Genomic DNA, 18,257 nt, shown 5'->3' with positions numbered 1-18,257 from the left:
CTACTTGTTGATTCAATATGCTCTACTGGATAATCATTTTTTGCAATTATTTATTTGTAATTTTGTTTTACTTTGTATAGTATATTAGCATCAGGCCACTCTTACAGTGCTGTGTAATTACATCAGAACAAACAGAGAAAAAGATTGTTCTTCATTGCTTGTGGTGATTTTTTACTGTGGAAACGTGGCTGCCAAGCTGATGTCATCCACCCGAGAGCCAGGCAGAACACATAGCCTTTTGCCACCATTATTGTAATGAAAAGGAGGGAGGAGAAGCCTCAACTTCTCATTATTGCTTTTTGAAGCTACAAAGAGGATTAATGTTGGAAATCCCAGGCTTTTCATGATAAAATGGTTGAGGAAAGATTACAGGTAGGACAGGAGAGAGAGAGAGTACAGCAGATCTTTTAACGCATACTATTACAGTCCCCTGGTTTCCTGGTTTCTGGGTTTTGGCACCTGTTTCCACAAATTTAAGAGCTCTACTTAAACTTGACTGATGTTAGATTAGCAACCATACACAACTCTGGCTTCAGTCTGTCATTAACAAAAAGAAAGCTTAATGTAACAGAGCTTATGTTATATAACCACTGTAATGTTACGTGTATCAAATTGTAATTTTATTCACATGGAGTCTTTTTGCAGTAGTCCTCCAAAACATTATTTTAAATTCCTTTACACTGTCTGTGTAACACCTCACAGCAACATCTTAGCTAGCTAGCTAGCTGTATCAGAAGAGCCAAGCATTAGCTAAGTTCTGTTCATTTATATTTCACAGTTGCCTAGCAACAGTGTTCACACAGGTCTAACAACTCAAACAGCAAGTGTTCAAGTGCATGCACGCATGAATTCACAAGCACAACACACTATTAGTATGCTCACCCAGTAAGAAATGTATAATTTGATCCTGTTATTTCCTTTTATCTAGTTTAGGAATTTAACACAATGTGAATACATTATTTAGAAAGAACAGATAATGAATTCTAAGCAGAAGCAAATATGATTTGAAGGCATATGATGTTTTGTATTGTTTTTTTGTTCACAATGCATCTGGTGGAGACAGTTGTGCATGTGCTTTAAGGGATGAGGACCAAAACATACAAAATATGATATGAAGGCCATATAACATTCATGTGGAAATTAGCAAGCATTCAGGTATGAAGCATGGGAAAATATTTTGGTCAGGTGCAAACAGAAAATTAATAACTGCATGAGTGTGATGATAGAAATAAAAAACACAGCCCCACACACATCTGTAGCTAAGATCAATTATACAGTTTCTAGTGTTTCCAGGAGCATAGTGAACTTATTCATAATTAATAAACAAAAAATACCCTTCTGGTTTAAATATAAGAATCTACATTTTTAGAGCACTAAAAACTAACTGTACAGATACAATTAGTTTTGTTGCATATCCCTCATATACCAGATGAAGTCATGACCACAGAACTAGCATTAATAGAACCAGTGATGAAAGAGTCTTTAGAGTTTACAAAAACTATTACGTTTGCCTCTTCAGCTTCATTAATAGAATTAACTCCCATCCAAAGACTCTAAAAACAGACACGGGGCCCTCCACTACCGGGAGGATGTGCAGCCATGACAACCTGAGTTTGTTGCGCACAAACATCTCATGGCCAGCACCAGTCCTGTCTATTATCAATGTGATGTCAGGTAATAATCAGACACATGCCTGCGTGAAATGAAAAAAAAAGGCAACTGATTTATTAAAAGCACCAGCTGAAAGAAGCGGCAGCTAAATTATATACTTGTATATACTTTATATTAATACCAACACATTTTACAATTCTGTTTTAAAGGCAGTTTAGAAATCACTTAGAAGTCCTTTAGCAACATGATTATTATAATGTAAATGGAAGACAGCTTTCAAAGTGTCTTTCTTTCTTTCTTTCTTTCTTTCCTTCTTTCTTTCTTTATATTGGACACTGCAGTGAAAGATGGAGGATAGGCTGGTGCTTTTAGTCCCCAAGTCCCATAAGTAAGGCTCATGGACACACACATATACACACACCAAGCAAATACTGAGCTTTCAGCGCTGGCTGCAGCTGGGGCAAACAACTTCCCAAAGGTGTCACAGCACTCCCACTATAAATAATCATCATGGCGACAAGAAAACACACACATAAATAAATATATATATATATATATATATATATATATATATATATATATATATATATATATATATATATATATATATATATATACAAAACTGTCCGTATCTAAAACAACTCCAGCGCCTGAGAAAAAAAAAACATCCATTGGAGAGATTATAGAAAGACCTCCGAAAGCTAAACCTACGGCAGAACATATTAGCTAATACTAACTCTGAATTGCAGCCATTTATTTCTCCACTTGTGTTATTGGTTTATTTTCTTGTGATACCCATTGTTAATATATTGCTCCCTGTGTCCTTTATGATAGCATCTTGGCCTGAAATGTCAGATTTAGCTAAACCATGATTCTTATCTCCAGTCCCAGGGCGAGTTTAAAGGAAGCCTTGTGTTTAGAAATGGAGTCCAGAACTCATCATTAATGGCTATATGAAGACTTTTTGATCCTCACAGATATCTCTACACAAAAAAGGGCATGTGAAGTTTCTTCGCTATTGTGATTGTGACGCAAGAATCTAATAAACGACAGATTTCCCCCCTCATGTTATAATATTAACTGATGCTTATCTAGAGAGTCCTGTGTGGATATTAATATGCTCCTGTTCACCAGCCATCTGTAAATCAGCTCCCTGTCATGTCCTTTCAGATTTGATTAGGCCACACTGCTTTACCTCGCTCTGATAACATTTCTTTTGTAAAGCAGAGAATCTACTACTTAATTTCCCTCTATGGCATAGTAGTTTTTTGCTTTTCACACTAATTTTTTTTAATAAATATTAGCAAATGATTTTATACTACAGCACTACATTCACATACATTATAATTCTATAGTAATAACAAATTTACAGGCTCTTGTATGGCAAGGGATGCCATATAAAACTAACACTAACACTAATAACAAACAGATATTAGGAAGATAGATATCTCATCGCAGTAACACAACAAGCTCCAGTTTCCTTCTTATTAACTTAAAGGAAGAGAATAATAGAAACTGTGAGGGAGTAAATGTTTGTACAGGAACAAACATTTTTGTGGATGTCCATAAGACTAAACCTAGCTGGGAAAAAAAATCTAAAAATAAAATGTCTATACATTGGCAAATTATAGTGTTATACTGTATGAGAAATAAAACTCCTGAACCACATTCTGAACCACATCACATGATCCAGCTATTTTTAACAGCATACCTTTTTTATTTATCAAAAGATTAATTAGTGTTTAATTTGTTTTATTATACACCGGTACTCTTATTTGTGTGTGTTTTTTATGTTTTTTAAAGTAAAAGACCAGTCTAATGTCAAGTGGCAACATTAACAGAGTGAATATACAGAGTGACCCTAATACTGATCCTTGAGGAATACCCCAACACATTGTGCTTTCTTTAAACAAATTTATCAAATATGTGGAAAATCCCAATCTAATCCATGTCCAGGCAGTATGTGGATGTCAGGCCTGAGTACCAAAATAACAAAAGAAATCCTTAACAATATTTATTGAGACTTTCTCAACTATATACATTTGAAGCCTGACTGACATTTCTCATTGATGATGTTTTTGGGGAGAAATTGTTATTGTGTCACAGTTAAACGTTCCAAGATTGTTTTTTGATTTTGCTTAGAGATCTAAAGGAGCTCTCCCAGACTGCAATGCTGCAGAATGATGGATTTCTAGGAGACACAGCAGCCAATGGGTTACTGATTGCAGACGACATGAATCAGGTGGCCATGTGACTCTCTGGCCTCAGCCTTATCTTATCTTCATGCTTCATCATAGCTAAAGCCACCTTCCTCCTACTCCTGATAAGAGCTGCCACACTGGGCTAACAGTGCCAGAAGTCCTGTTGCCCTCAAGCAACCTAATCTTATCTTAGTCTTACTGCAGAATAGAAAAAACCTTGATATGATGGTAGAAATATTGCTAAAAGAAAGATGGGTGATGTTGCTCGCACGTTAGGCAGAGAAATTCGAATGAATTCTATTTAAGCATTGTTTCATCTATTTCCTCAGAACATCTGTGATGTCATATGCTATACTTTAATTATGTCGCTCATTCTTGTATGTGTGTGTGTGTGTGTGTGTGTGTGTGTGTGTGTGTGTGTGTGTGCGTGTGTGAGAAAGTCTCTCACTCTCCCTCATCCTAAAGTTTGTGTCCTACTTTCAGGGCTCTTTGAAAAACAGTAGTTGGAGCGTATCGGATGAAAGATTGCAAGAGATGAGAAAAGAGAGAGAGAGAGAGAGAGAGAGAGAGAGAGAGAGAGAGAGAGAGAGAGAGAGAGAGAGAGAGAGAGAGAGAGAGAAGGAGGGAGGGAGGGAGGGAGGGCGAGGAAAGTAGAGAAAGAGAGGCCAGTGGAATCGTGTTAAGGCTTGCCTCCTTTACTGCTCAGCCCTAGACGGCTGACTTAAAAAAGACACAGCAACCTCTCATGAGACCAAAAGCATCCTTTGGCTTTAATGATCAGCCCTCCATGTAAATAGTGGGACGCGGCCTTTCCACATCAGCGGTCTATTTAAATTAAAAACAATTTTTTTCCCTCTTCTGTTTTCAGCTTTGGTTTCTGTAGTTCACAAATGCCTAGGACTGCAGCAGCAATCTATGCTCCACATCCCTGGAAAATTTCATCATCTGAGCACTAGTCCACTAAGATGTGAGCCAAGTGATTCATTCAGTGACAAACTAGCTTAGATGTAAAATTGAGACTGTCACGAGCCTCCTGTCCTATATCTGGTCTCTTACTAGAATATATGGAAAGAATTTCTGGGTCATTTAAAGCCCTTGACTAGAGCGTGACTCCTCTGCACTAAAATAAGGACAAAACTAAAAAGCACACTCAATTATGTGTGTTAATGGTTTGGACTGGTTTTTGTGTGTGTGTGTGTGTGTGTGTGTGTGTGTGTGTGTGTGTGTGTGTGTGTGTGTGTAGTAGTAGGTGTCTGAAGGGCACAATTGTGCTGAATGTAGAACAGGTCTATTTTGAGGGCTGGTGTTGGTTCATTATTGAGGTTCAGACTGCACTGCGTCCCAGGTGTCAATGCAGCAGGAAATTTCATGCAGTGACACCTCACCCCATTTTGATCAGGCCCTTGCTAAGAGCTAGATGTGTGTGTGCCTGTGTGTATAAGTGTTTATGTGTGTGCTGTCTCAGGGTTTTAGGACGAAGGTGAAGGAGGATTTGGCCAGATTATCCAAAAGCTTAAGGCATCCGGTGGACTTTGTATGCCTGTGTGTGTATATCGTATACATCTCTGCATGTGTTTTGAAAATAAATGGGTTTTGAGAGTCCAAACAGTGAGTTTGAAAAAGCATGAACATTAAAAAAAAGTTATATTTATAGATAATATGTAAAATACCTGTCAAATAATACAATAATTCAATTTAATTCAATTAATTTTTATTTGTATGGCGCTTTTAACAATGAACATTGTCTCAAAGCAGCTTTACACAGATAATGGTGATAAAAATTAATAATATGTTCTTTATAAGTGTAAGTTTGTCCCTGATGAGCAAGCCGTTGGCAACTGTGGCAAGGAAAACTCCCCGAGATGGCATAAGGAAGAAACCTTTAGAGGCCCCAGAATCAAGAGGAAACCCATCCTCATCTGGGTTGCACTTAATGTCCATTTATTGCAGATATACAATGTTGCGGGGTGCAGTGATGGTGATCAGAAGCAAACGGTAGTCCTGAGTCAGTGTAGCAGACTGTTGACGTTAACTACATTCCAAATCCATCCTCAAAGCTCCCGTTCTTACTCTGGAATTTCATGGAACCACCCAAGGCGTTGATTAAAAACCGTCCCCAGCTGCACAGAGTGGCCTCCAATCGAAGACAATAAACCTGACTTGGTGCAGTATTTAGTGTAAAATATACCGTATGCAACAAATATCTCTCTATATATGCTTGTTATTAAACCTCTGATTTTAATTACTTTTACATTTGCCTGTAAACTTGCATAGCTATAAAAACATCAGAAATAAATCTATTGACAAACTTATTTAAACAGGCTAGCTTGCTAGTAATACCACAGTGCTCTGTTTAAAGCAATTTTACATGAAGAATGTGCGAAGGCTAATAGTAATGTCACTTGATCAAGTTATTGGCCGATCAAACAGAAAAGAAGTTCCTTTGTGGAAACATGTATGTCTGTTGCTTAGCAAAATGAGAACCATTCACTGATTAGTCCTTTGTCCCCCTCACTTACTCTCTCTAACACACATACACACACTCACATCCCATCATCCATTGCTGAAGGCTTTGGGCTGGATGGCAGTGAGACCATGTGACCATGTTGTTAAGCTTTGCCCAGCTGGTGTGAACTCACTGGCACAGATATAAAGCCTCAGTGATGGGGTCACGATCCTGCTGTAAATAGCTCAGCCTGCCACAACCAGGACCCGCCCGCTCTCGGTCCAGGCTTAACATAAGCCCTCTCTCACTGGAGAGCAAACTAGTGTAGAAGATGGATAGACAAAGAGAGAGATGGATAACTAGATCTAAAGAGATTGAGTAAAGCACACGCACTATAACCCATTAAATGTGTCACTTGTGTATGTGTGGGTTTGTGTGTAACAGGTTCAGTCATGTGTGTAGTCTCTGAGGAACTGTCACGTAAACATTCCCTCAGAAAAGAGGTTTAAAAGAAGGTGTACTACTGTGTGTAAAACATAACCGTGTCCTTTAAAGAGGGAAGTATATACTAAATGCAAAATTGCCTGACATTTTAACTTTTGTTGAGCTTTGCACTAGATCTATGAGGGTAATATAGCTAATACGCACTGTCTGTAAGCACAAGCCAAGTCCTTGCTTCAAACTCTATCATTAAGTTAAGATTGTTTTTAAATAAACAACATAGCACATTAATAGCTTTATGTGGAACATATTACCATCTTCTTCAGATGGTCCTCAACATTGCTTAATGTCTGTGCACTTTTCTGTCCACATGCTTCAGAATGCTAAGCTGCAATCTGCATTTACTAGTTTTACAGCAGGGGAAAATATTTATCCAATCGGCTTTTAGTCTGGCTTGACAAAATATCCAACATCCAGTTTTATTTAAAAAATTGTTTTATTAAAGTCATTAGTGGTAAGTAATCAAGATAATCCTGTGTGTTTGCCTTTGGGTTACAAAAAAAGTTCTGTGGTCATCTGCTTTGCCAATCAAATGACCTCATTCTGCAAAAGTATGTGGTTTTTGGCTGCGTTTTTAAACAAAAACACATCAGACTCTCTAGTAAATGCTAGAGGTCTGGCTTGCAAGGCAGCCATCCTTAAAACTAGTAATTTTCCTCTACACGTTTGTCTTTAAGCTTTTCGAAGCAGAACCAAGAGAGTGGAATAATACCAAAATATGTAGAGGAAATAAATGATTCAGATTGTCCAAGGTGGTTGTCCTGCTATGTTTTACCAAATTGTGCCCTTTAGACTTTGTGCCTCTCTGATAAAGAATGTCACTGCAGTGTCACCACAGTCGTTGCAACACGTGTCTGGCAGCATGTGTAAGGGGAACAGTATCTCCCATGGTTGCCTTGTTTGAACTGTACACTCACTGAAACTGATCCTAGGCCACTTTTGGTCCTTCAGCCCTTGGCAGTTCAGATTACAGAAGATATATCAGGAACTGACCCCTCAACCCATCTTTGTCAGTTATTCTAAGAAGCAGATCAGTCAGCTATCTGCAGTATGTTCTCTTTATTTCCAAGCTGAGTGGTGTAATCACTGTGCCACGATTATCTCAGTCATGCATGTGCCAGATCTCTCTGATGCCCTGCCAGCTAGTTTTCCTGGAAAAAGGCATATCTATAGGAAGGAAACACCCGGCTTATCTGTCTCAAAATGGAGTGTGTCTGGTGAAGTGGGGCTTGTTTTGGCTGGGTGCAGTGAAATGTTTTTGTGTGAGAATGAGAGAGAGAAAGAGGTTATGGTTAGATCATGGCTAGACAGCAACGAACTGAAAGAGGAAGGGTTCTTGCAAAATTGGGTGAAGATGGCACAATGCGGGGGAGAGAGAGAGAGAGAGAGAGAGAGAGAGAGAGAGAGGAAGAGAGAGAGAGAGAGAGCGAGAGAGAGAGAGAGAGAGAGAGAGAGAGAGAGAGAGAGAGAGAAAGGGAGCAGCATGATTAGTCTGTTTGCTGGCACTGTGTGGAATGGCTGGCAGTGCTGGCACAGAAGGACGTGAGAGAGAGATGTGATATTGCACCCAGGCCAAGCTGTCATCAGGCTGCTGCAGTATTCTAGCACATAAAAGAGAAAGTCGAACATTAGACATTTTGTGTCGAGCTGGGAGCTGCTGCTTCTATCCAAATCCTGGGCATCAGTATTACTAAAGCGACAAAAGGATCAATGTGAGAACTCCATTTCTTTATCAATGCTGTGAATCGTACAGTGTGAAATGTATGTCATTGATAAACCATTAAAAAAAACAAAAAAACAAAAAAAACAACCAACAAAAAAAAAATGGATGCAATAATAAATATAATAATAAGCAATTTTTGCAATGGATAGAATAATAAATAAATTATACAAGTCTATTAAGCTCTTAAAACACACCACTGTTTTTTACATATCTCTGTACTGCATCTGTACTTTATGTACCAAGACTTCAGACAAAAATTTTTATACGTTTCTTTGCACTGGGAAAATAACCTTCACTAATAATAGAAATTTAAGGGCCGTTATTGTGGAAGCCAATAAGGGTTCATGCAACAGGGTTATTTTTTAGATGACATTTAGATGAATTATTACGTGAAAGTCTTTTTTTTAGCTCAAACTATATATCTTGTCAAAGCTGGAACAACTGTTTCAGATAAGAATTTGTGGTAAAATGTCTCAGTACATCAACACTGTTCCAAGTAAACACAGAACGGTCTTCTGGAAAATGTGGGAAGTACTTTATTTTTTTATATCATCTTCTCACGTATTTGTACAGTGGGGGAAATAATTATTTAATCCCCTGCTGATATTGTGAGTTTACCCCCTTACAAAAAAATGAACAGTCTACAATTTTAATGGTAGGTTTATTCTAGGGTTAGAGAGAGACAGAATATAAAAATAATAAAAAAAAAGATTATAAATTAATTTGTATATGATCGAGTGAAATAAGTATTTGATCCCCTACCAACCATCAAGAATTCTGACTCACACACACCCAAATTAGTCCTGTCCTTTAATAAAGAACTCCTCATATCAACTTGTGATGTGCATAAACCATCACACCCATCACAGAATCAACCTCTTCCATTCAAACCCCTCCAGCACCAAGGGCAAAACCAAACAGATGTCAAAGGACATCAGGGACAATTCCTGCACAAGGCTGGAATTGGCTACAAGACCATCAGAAAGAAGCTTGGTGAGAAAGAGACCACTGTTGGTGCGATAATTCGAGAATGGAAGAAATACGAGATAAGTCAATCGCCCTCGTTCTGGAGCTCCATGCAAAATCCTACGTCATGGGGTAAGAATTATTCTGAGAAAGGTGAGGGATCAGCCCAGAATTACACAGGAGCAGCTTGTTAATGATCTTAAAAAAACCTTGGACCACAGTCACCAAGAATATTGGTAACACACCAAGGTCTCTCTGCTCAAGAATGTACATGAACAGGCCCATCTGAAGTTTCCAGTAAACACTCTCTGAATGATTCAAAAAATACTTGGGAGAATGTGATGTGGTCAAATGAGACCAAAATTGATCTCTTTGGCATCAAATCCGTGTTTGCCGTGTTTGGAGGCAGAGAAATGCTGAACATGACCCCAAGAATACCACCCCCACTGTCAAACATGGAGGAATAAAGATGTAACATGTATAGATGAAAACAATAATAATAAAAAAAAGCTAAAATACTGCTTCAGGTGGGTCCTTGGATGTGAATACGTACTCCTGAAAACATTACCTTTTTGTGTGCTTCAAAAGTGTACTCCTATAAGCGGCTGCTATTTTAAGCATTCTCTAAGCACGTCACGCAGCATTATCTGTCAAAGTGCATCGTTTGCATCGTCTGCTTAACGTAAACAAATAGCTCTCACAGACAAAATGGGAAATCAATCCCATAATGCAATGTGAAGTCAATTCCCAAGGACCATAGTATACAGTCCCAGGCAGTTACTATATCAGCAGTCACAACACAATTTATTTTAAGAATTAACTCATTTGTATATATTTCTCTCAAATATAAAGTTTAGTGAGGCACCACAATTACCACTATGTAGCAAATATACAGCTTGTCCTTATTGTGAGTGTATTTAAAAAAGAAATACTAAATGAAAGTGATAGAAAAAAATAGATTTGACAGCTGTTGGTGAAATTGAAGATGACACATACACAGAGGATGACACACACTTATTTAAAATACATATACGCAATACCATTAATGATTCCTATTGGTCTACATCAAGGCTTTCGACATCCTAATCATGTCTTGTGTCTCACATGAATAGCGAATTGCTGGGAACAAACCACACAAATCATTCAGCTCTGTATTTTCTCCCTTCATATGGCTCGTACTCTGTTTTGATTGTTTATTATGCATGCTATTGTGTTTCACATTCCCAATCCCAGTCACTAGTGATAATGTGTTATAAATGCTGTAATAAATGAACCTCAAGCAGGATCAACCTTAGGGTCTATTTCAGGAAGTTTACATATTTGACATAACCTGTAAATAAAAAGTTGTTGGCATGTACAGTCTCGGCTAGAAAAGAATCAGCCCTAGCCTCTATTTTGCAGTATTTTTTGTAGTCAACAGTTACTAAGATGGTGTTGATGTCAAAAACTGACTTTTTATTTACCCTGTACATTATTATGTCTTTTCTTTGAAAAGTAGGGAGTGATGACATACTTACTGTGCATAAATACTCAATTCTAACTAGCTTAATACTTTGTGGAGTGTCATGATGTCATAAAATTTACATTTCAATTAGAAGTGCTCTGTTCATGGTCTATTTTCATTGCACTATTCCAGGTCATGATTAATTTGTTTCGTTTCTTGGGCTTCCTGCAGGGCTTTTTTGTCCTCTGTGACTGGCTCTGTGCATGTGAAGTGTAGGCTGGCGCAGGTGTTTGGGTAACTCTCAACATCTCTGCCACTTCCCCAATACAATTAATGGCTTGTTTGTGGCCCTACACTCCCCGTGCTGCAGTCCTGAACTGGCTTTACAGGCCCTGCGAGTACATAGACACATATGACTAGCTACGTTTGTCTCACTACTGCAGAAAAAGGAAGCAAAAGAATTTGCTAGCGTAAGTATATATGGAGGAAAACAGTGGAAAATGTTATATCCTGTTGTAGCTTTTTAAGACTCTCTTCGTAGAATTACAGCTAAGCAGAATGTTACACTTTTTTCTTACGAGAATGTGGGTGTTGGGTAAAAAATTTTTTTTTGGCTTCTTTTTTGGCCAAAATCTTTTTTAACATGTATATTTCATAAATCTTATGAATAAGATATGCTATGTCCTTGCTTCAGATAACTACGTCTCATTTTAAACAAACCTTTTCACAAAAAACAGCACAAGAACTGAAAATGTTAACACATTTCCTGTGTTTTCTAATAAATAAACATATAAAAGACACCCACCCACCCACCCACCCACACATTGTGTGTCTAAGCAGTGCTCTTGTGTGTGCTGTGTGCTAATGGAGCGTGTTATTGTGCTGATGAGAGCAGGGAGGCAGTTGCAGGCCGCTGATGTTTAGCCGAAACATGCCAAAGTTTCATTACAATCCTCAGCACAGTCAAGCAGAACCAGGACACACACCTGCCTCAAACAAGGACCCAGTAAATACGGCTGGTTGCTATGGAAATCCAGGTGGAGGGCTGCATCCTAAACCTATATTGTGGAGGCGGTTTGAATGCAGATGAGGTGGAACTCCGGTCAGAGAGAAACACTCTGTGCTGTTAACACCATATGGGTCCATTCAGCATTTCCATGACAACCAGGAAGCATGGTTCATAGTGGGTTTTTGTCTTCTGTGGTGCCAGCATAGTTGGTGTCTTTCAAGATTCTTGAGGAGGCAGTTTTTCCAAAATTCTAAATTGTTTGGGGTGCCCTGGGTCAGCAAAACAAGCTGCAAGCACATCACGTTTGACTTTATATTGTGTCACATATCCTAATATTTAATTGTGTTTCTATCCAGTTATTGCGTGAATCCAAAAATCCTGAGTCCACTACCAGGAGCTGTTTTATTATTGCATCATTTATCAAAAATGACTGAAAATTTGACAGGCTACATTTCTACGTGTTTACATCATCCTTCACTAATATATAAAGTGATAGCAAAAGGCAGAATAACGTAATATAAGGAGATGGAGTACTTGTGTAGTACTTCTACTTGTTTCTTGTAACCATGACTCAATTTGAGTTGACTTTAGAGACTTTTTTAGAGAGAGTTTATGAGACTAAAGGATTTTTTTTTATTATCTCTTGTGTAAATAGGCTACATAAACACATTAAAATGATACTCTTCAAACTGGGCTACTACAGCATATAGTGCTTCTGCTGACTTTTATTTTAATGACCAGAGTTCCAGAGAGGGTCTCTTTTGGGACTTGACTTGTGTACTGATTTAGGAATGTAATATTTGGATTAGGAGTGCACATGTGTTGCCATTTAAATAAAGCATATTAATTTCATTGCAAAACCTGCTAGAGTCCATTAATTATGAAATAAAGCACAGTAGGAGGCCACAGCACAGCAATTTTTTTCAACAATAACATTTATTACTTATTTATTATAGACATATCATAATTATTAACTGTAAAACCAGTTCTGATAATCAGTATTCAGGTCAGGATTATAAATATCAGTAAAAGCTGCTAAAAAGAAAACCAGAAGAGAATCAAACCTTCTCACCAATGGCAATCAAGAATTCAACAGCTTTGATGTTAACTGAAGAAATTACCAAACTATATGGCAATCAATTCAAATCACACAGTAATTGCCAGTTTTAGTGGGTGTATTATAGTAATAAGGTAGATGTTGCTTGCCGTAAGTTATAATACAGAAACCTACCTGTGGTCTAATATTTAGGCACGAATTCCATTGCCAGATGACTAATACTTACCAATTAACTATTCTTAAATTTGTTATAGGTTTTTTTATAGATTTTCAAAATAAAATTTGATTAAAACAGAGCATTTACTTTTTTTTTATCATAACCACAACAGTAAAATAAATAAAAATACGTTTCTGTCAAAGAGTCATATGACAATCAATGGTAATACATTAGTGAAAAATATTTTTTTAAATGATCATTAATGGGAGTATTTAATTATATCACAGATTGAATTTATTAACTAACTCACAGTTTTGCTCTCATTTCTTGCACTACCATATAAAACCTTTAAATGCAAAATGACTGTTTATTATATTCTGTACATACACTCTGCTACATACAGTAGGATTTACCAATTTAACAAAAAGCATGAAAATGATCTGCACATATATATATATATATATATATATATATATATATATATATATATATATATATATATATATATATATATATATATATATTACTATATTTCAGAATTGTTTATGTTAAATGTGTTCTTGAATAATAACTATCAACTAAGTATACCCTGTGAAAAATAGTACATATATTACGAATTAGTTGATGTGATGACTAAACAGGGCTCTTGATAGCAGAATCAGTAAGAATTTGGACTCAATCTCAGCATCTATTATTATCTATAGTCAATTATGGTTAATAAATTGTGAGAAATATTGTGAGATCATACAGTGTAACTGGTTTGCTGGACTAACAGCTGTGTATCAGATTAAAGAAAAAGTTTTTTGCTTAAGTTCAAAGCGAGAACAAATATACAGCATAAAAATCTGCGTCCGTGTTCAAATGTGACAGCCGTAATGAGCCGAGAGATTATTTTCCCCGATTTAATGGAGCCAAACCAGCTTTTAATTATGCATGAGTGAAATATTCGTGCACTGTTGTGGAGCAGGAAATGGATAGGACGACATTGGGGAGACATGTTTATAGGCCCTGTTGTTGGTCTTACATTTGCGGCAAAGTGTGGTCTTCAGTTGCACTCGACAAGCAGCGAACCACGAACGGACGTGACGATGAAAAAAACAGGCCTTGTAAAACCCCCAGCCTACCCTATGTTTGGAGGAAATGTGTTTACGTTATGACGTGTGACCTTAACCACATGCTTTCCAACTTTCTTGTGATATCAGTCAGGTCTGAACACAATCTTCATTTCAACACCAACTGAAACTGCCAAAAAAAACCTTTTGTGGTTGCAGCAAGCAATGTCCAAGCAGCCACGTCTGCCCTACTGTATGTATTTTTTGTACACGCAGGCGGTTTCTGAGATGCGGAACTGAAAGTGATACAGCAGAAGTGAAAGTGTGTAAGCCGGGGATTTCGCATTGCCGTTATAAGGGATTTTTTGTAACGAAGGTTTGATGGAATGTCATCATACATTTTGTCTTAAAAATAATTTTCAGTTTGTGCTTATGTGGTAAGCTATGATAACAGACTTTTAAAAGCGATGTGGCCTATCAAATTTTGGAGTCATTTTAAACACAGAGTAACCTTATACTGTATGTTTGTGTTTGGCTTCCATAGTACTGCTTACTGTGTGCAATAGCTAAACAGAAACCAATTCTTTTGACTTCCTGTGGGACACAAAAAAGGGTGTAGAAGGCACTATTTCGCATGTATGGAAACTAGGGAACCATTTAGGCTTGAACATTTAACCGTTGTTTTAACTCTTATAGAAGAGAAAAAATATATTTCCCCCCAGCTAACAAACCACCAAAAATCATAAATTACACTATTCTCTTTATATTTTTATCAGCAGGAAATGCAGCTGCTTTATGGTTGTATAGATGAAGCCAGTCTTACATCAGCGTGAGAGGCTGAAAACACACTCAGATATGGATGAGAGTAGCAGAGGGGAAAATAAAATGTGGACAGCAAAATGATTAATATGCGTCCGCACAGGTGGTGCCTTCTAATTTATGCTGATGAATTCTGAGCCAGACAACATGATCTCTAATCAGTTTCTCATTGAGCAAATGGTCACTCCGTTAGTGAAAAAAGTAATCTACATTTCACATTTTTGTCATAAAGGAAAACGACAAGTCTTTTTGTGCTCTATAGTATTGTCTATTTATTAATTTTTTTGCGTATGCACGTTCATTTTGCATTGTCTTCATCTTTTCAGCTATCGTTTTGTATAATTTTGTGTGCACCATTTCAGTAGGTTGTCTAAAGCCGAGGCAGCTGAAGGGTGTCTAAAATAGAGCTGGAAACTGGAGCAAGCCTGACCTGTGAGGAACGAAAAAGAAGCTCTAGCAACCCTATACTCCACATGTGGCTTTAAAAAGCTTCAACAGAGCTGCCCAGGAGGACCACAGAGCTTTAGCACTGCCAGTTGAAATGATAGGGTAACCCAAAGCCCTCTGGAGAGGCTCCATTTCACCCACATAGCGCAATCTCCTTTCCTCTCACCATCCCTTGCTGCAGTCACTGTGGCACAGCTGTAGGAGATGCGTGATTAGGAAAGGGCTGAGTGAGTGTTATTGGAAGAGGCCAAAGACCCAGGGGAAGGAATTAAAACAAGTTCTGTGATGTTTTGGCAACCCCGCTCTTAGTGACAGGTACAGTTCAGGGATATGTTTTTCTGGAAACACAAGTAGTATGCTGTTGAATCATAATGATCAGCTGTGTCTAAATATCTTGTGTTCCTCTTGAGAGGGCTCATTATATGAATGCCAGAAGGTGTGAAAATAGGAGTTTAGCCTGTATTTGGCAACACTATATAACCAAGAAGGAGGGATTCCATTGTGGCTAAACAGTTTCCCTGGTTACAAGGGATAAACCAGACCTTCTTAATCCTTTAGAAATGGACAGAGACAGTAAGAACTGTGTTGTTAACAATGCAAGCCTAGCTTGACAAATGAAAAGATAAACCAGTTTAGTGTCCTAATTGAGATCTGCAATGGCACACATTCTCCAAATTTCTACACATGGGCAGTATTGGCAAAAGTACACACATCCTTCACTCAAGTAGAAGTACAGATACTTATGTTTTAAAAGACTGAAGTACTGACTACACTTTTTCGCTCAAGTTAAAGTAAAGAAGTTTGGGCTCTGACACATACTTAAGTAAAAAGAAGCCATTACTACTATTTGTTTTAGCATCGTGCTTGAAACTGGATCTTACATCATATTAATAAATTAGTACAAAATTATTTCAAATGTTGTTACCTAATGAATGTGTCCCGGCTGAGCAATCACCATATGGAACACAAGCAGAGCAAAGATGATGATGATGATCAGGTGATCAGGAATGTCTTTGTTCTCAGTCATGTTTACATCACTGACTCCCTCTGTCTCATCCATGTTAGCAAAACTTCTTGTTCCCTTCTGCCTCACTCATTGTTAGCTTTGTAGGCTAGCCTACATCTGTGGTGCATGATAGCCAGGAAATGGTACAGCATGCAATGTAAAGAAAAAATATTGATCATGTTTGAGCCTTGTTTAAAAATATAAGAAGTAGAAAGTACAGATATTTGGTAAAAATTTAATGAGTAAAAATAAAAAGTTAAAGTTGTCTGAGAATATATAGTGAATTGAAGAACTGATACCAAAAAAATCTACTTAAGTACAGAAATAAAGTATTTGTACTTTATTACTTCCCATCTCTGCCCATGGGGGGGACTATTCTTCCCAATGATATTCCCTCAACGGGTGTTTAGATGATGATGAACAAGAGCAAGTAACTTTGGTGAAGGTGAGCATTTCACTTCAATATCAAAGTGTCTAATTGGGTTGAGATCTAGTGAGTTTGAAGACAATAGAATTTTGGCAATAGACCATTTAGTGACCATTCGATTGGGATAAAGGTGGGATCATCCAGGAAGACACGTCTCCCAAAAGCATAGATGTTTTATCGTTAGATTAAGGTGATTAGTCAGAAGGAATTTGTATCTACCAGATAAATCTTGGAAAATGGGATACGATATTATTAGCCAATACTGCACTGTTAACATTTTCATTATAAGGGCCTGTATGAATCTGTTGATTAGTGATTTGTAATATTTTGATCAAAAAATGTTCCTGAATATCTTTTACAACATTAAATATGAGTTTAGGAACGATAGAAGGTAATCCAAATCATTTTACATAATGTAAGTTTAGGCAATTTTGGTCTCTTTAGGATTTCTGTTTGCCAATACCTCAAATCTAAACTAAACCCTAACCCTCATTATTATTATTATTATTATCATTATTATTATTATTATTATTATTATTATTATTATTATTATTATGTTTACAATCACCTTTACACACAATTCCACAGTGTTTGCTGCAGTTGTAACCATGTGCATGAATTAATAAATTAATTAAGATCATTACCAAACCCATTTAAATAGATGATGGCACCACAATGAATCAGACTGAAATAACAATATTTACAAAGTAAATTATAGGAGAATATTTATATTAAATTCAAAATGAAAATGCAAAATGATTGATCTGATAACCTATTCATTTACATTATTTATGTCTATACTCTGTGACCATCATTGGCAATTGTAATAGGAGTTTCAAAGTATCTAAACCTTTGCAATCAACTTTAGAATTGTATTACATATACAAATTAATAATAAACATAATAAATCAAACCCACAACTAAATTTGAAAGCTACATCTAGTTCTACATTTAAAACTAATTTTAAAACATGATCCTGTGCTGACTAAACAGGTATAGTGTTCCCATGGCTTAGCTTGCATTTCCTGTTTATTTCTGGCCTTTGGTGTTGCCTAAACATGCTGGGCGATCAGTCTGCAATTAGCTCTCCCATTTTAAGGAAAGGGAAGGGATGTTGCAAGCCTAAGTCAGCCATTTTCTTACAGTGAAATAGTCACCTAAATAGGCATGACGCAGTGAGATTTAATACTAACTTCTTCTGGGGGTTAAGGCATTATGCCACCATTCAGATTCTGTTCGCTCACTTCCTCCAGACATCTTGGCAAGACCTAAAAATAGTGGCTTTAATTATAAGATATAAACCAAAAACGGCATGCCTTTATGCTGTATAGAAAGCATTTTCCATGCAGTTTGAACAGATGTGACAGCAGACACAGAGGTATTTCAATAGT

General features: G+C 37.2%; 1 long non-coding RNA gene across 1 annotated transcript; it reads left to right on the top strand.

Annotated features, from left to right (window-relative positions):
- The first annotated feature begins 1,041 nt into the window (after window positions 1-1,041).
- On the top strand, window positions 1,042-13,492 carry LOC310736102. Its single transcript, XR_014536440.1, has 3 exons — window positions 1,042-1,155; window positions 1,953-1,999; window positions 3,754-13,492. It is a non-coding gene; the product is annotated as an uncharacterized lncRNA (long non-coding RNA).
- Window positions 13,493-18,257: the final 4,765 nt, after the last annotated feature.

The sequence above is a fragment of the Silurus aristotelis genome (assembly GCF_946808225.1).
Source record: "Silurus aristotelis genome assembly, chromosome: 13".
Lineage (NCBI taxonomy): Eukaryota > Metazoa > Chordata > Actinopteri > Siluriformes > Siluridae > Silurus > Silurus aristotelis.
Note: the sequence above shows the minus strand (reverse complement) of the source record. Positions and strands in the feature narration are given on the sequence as shown.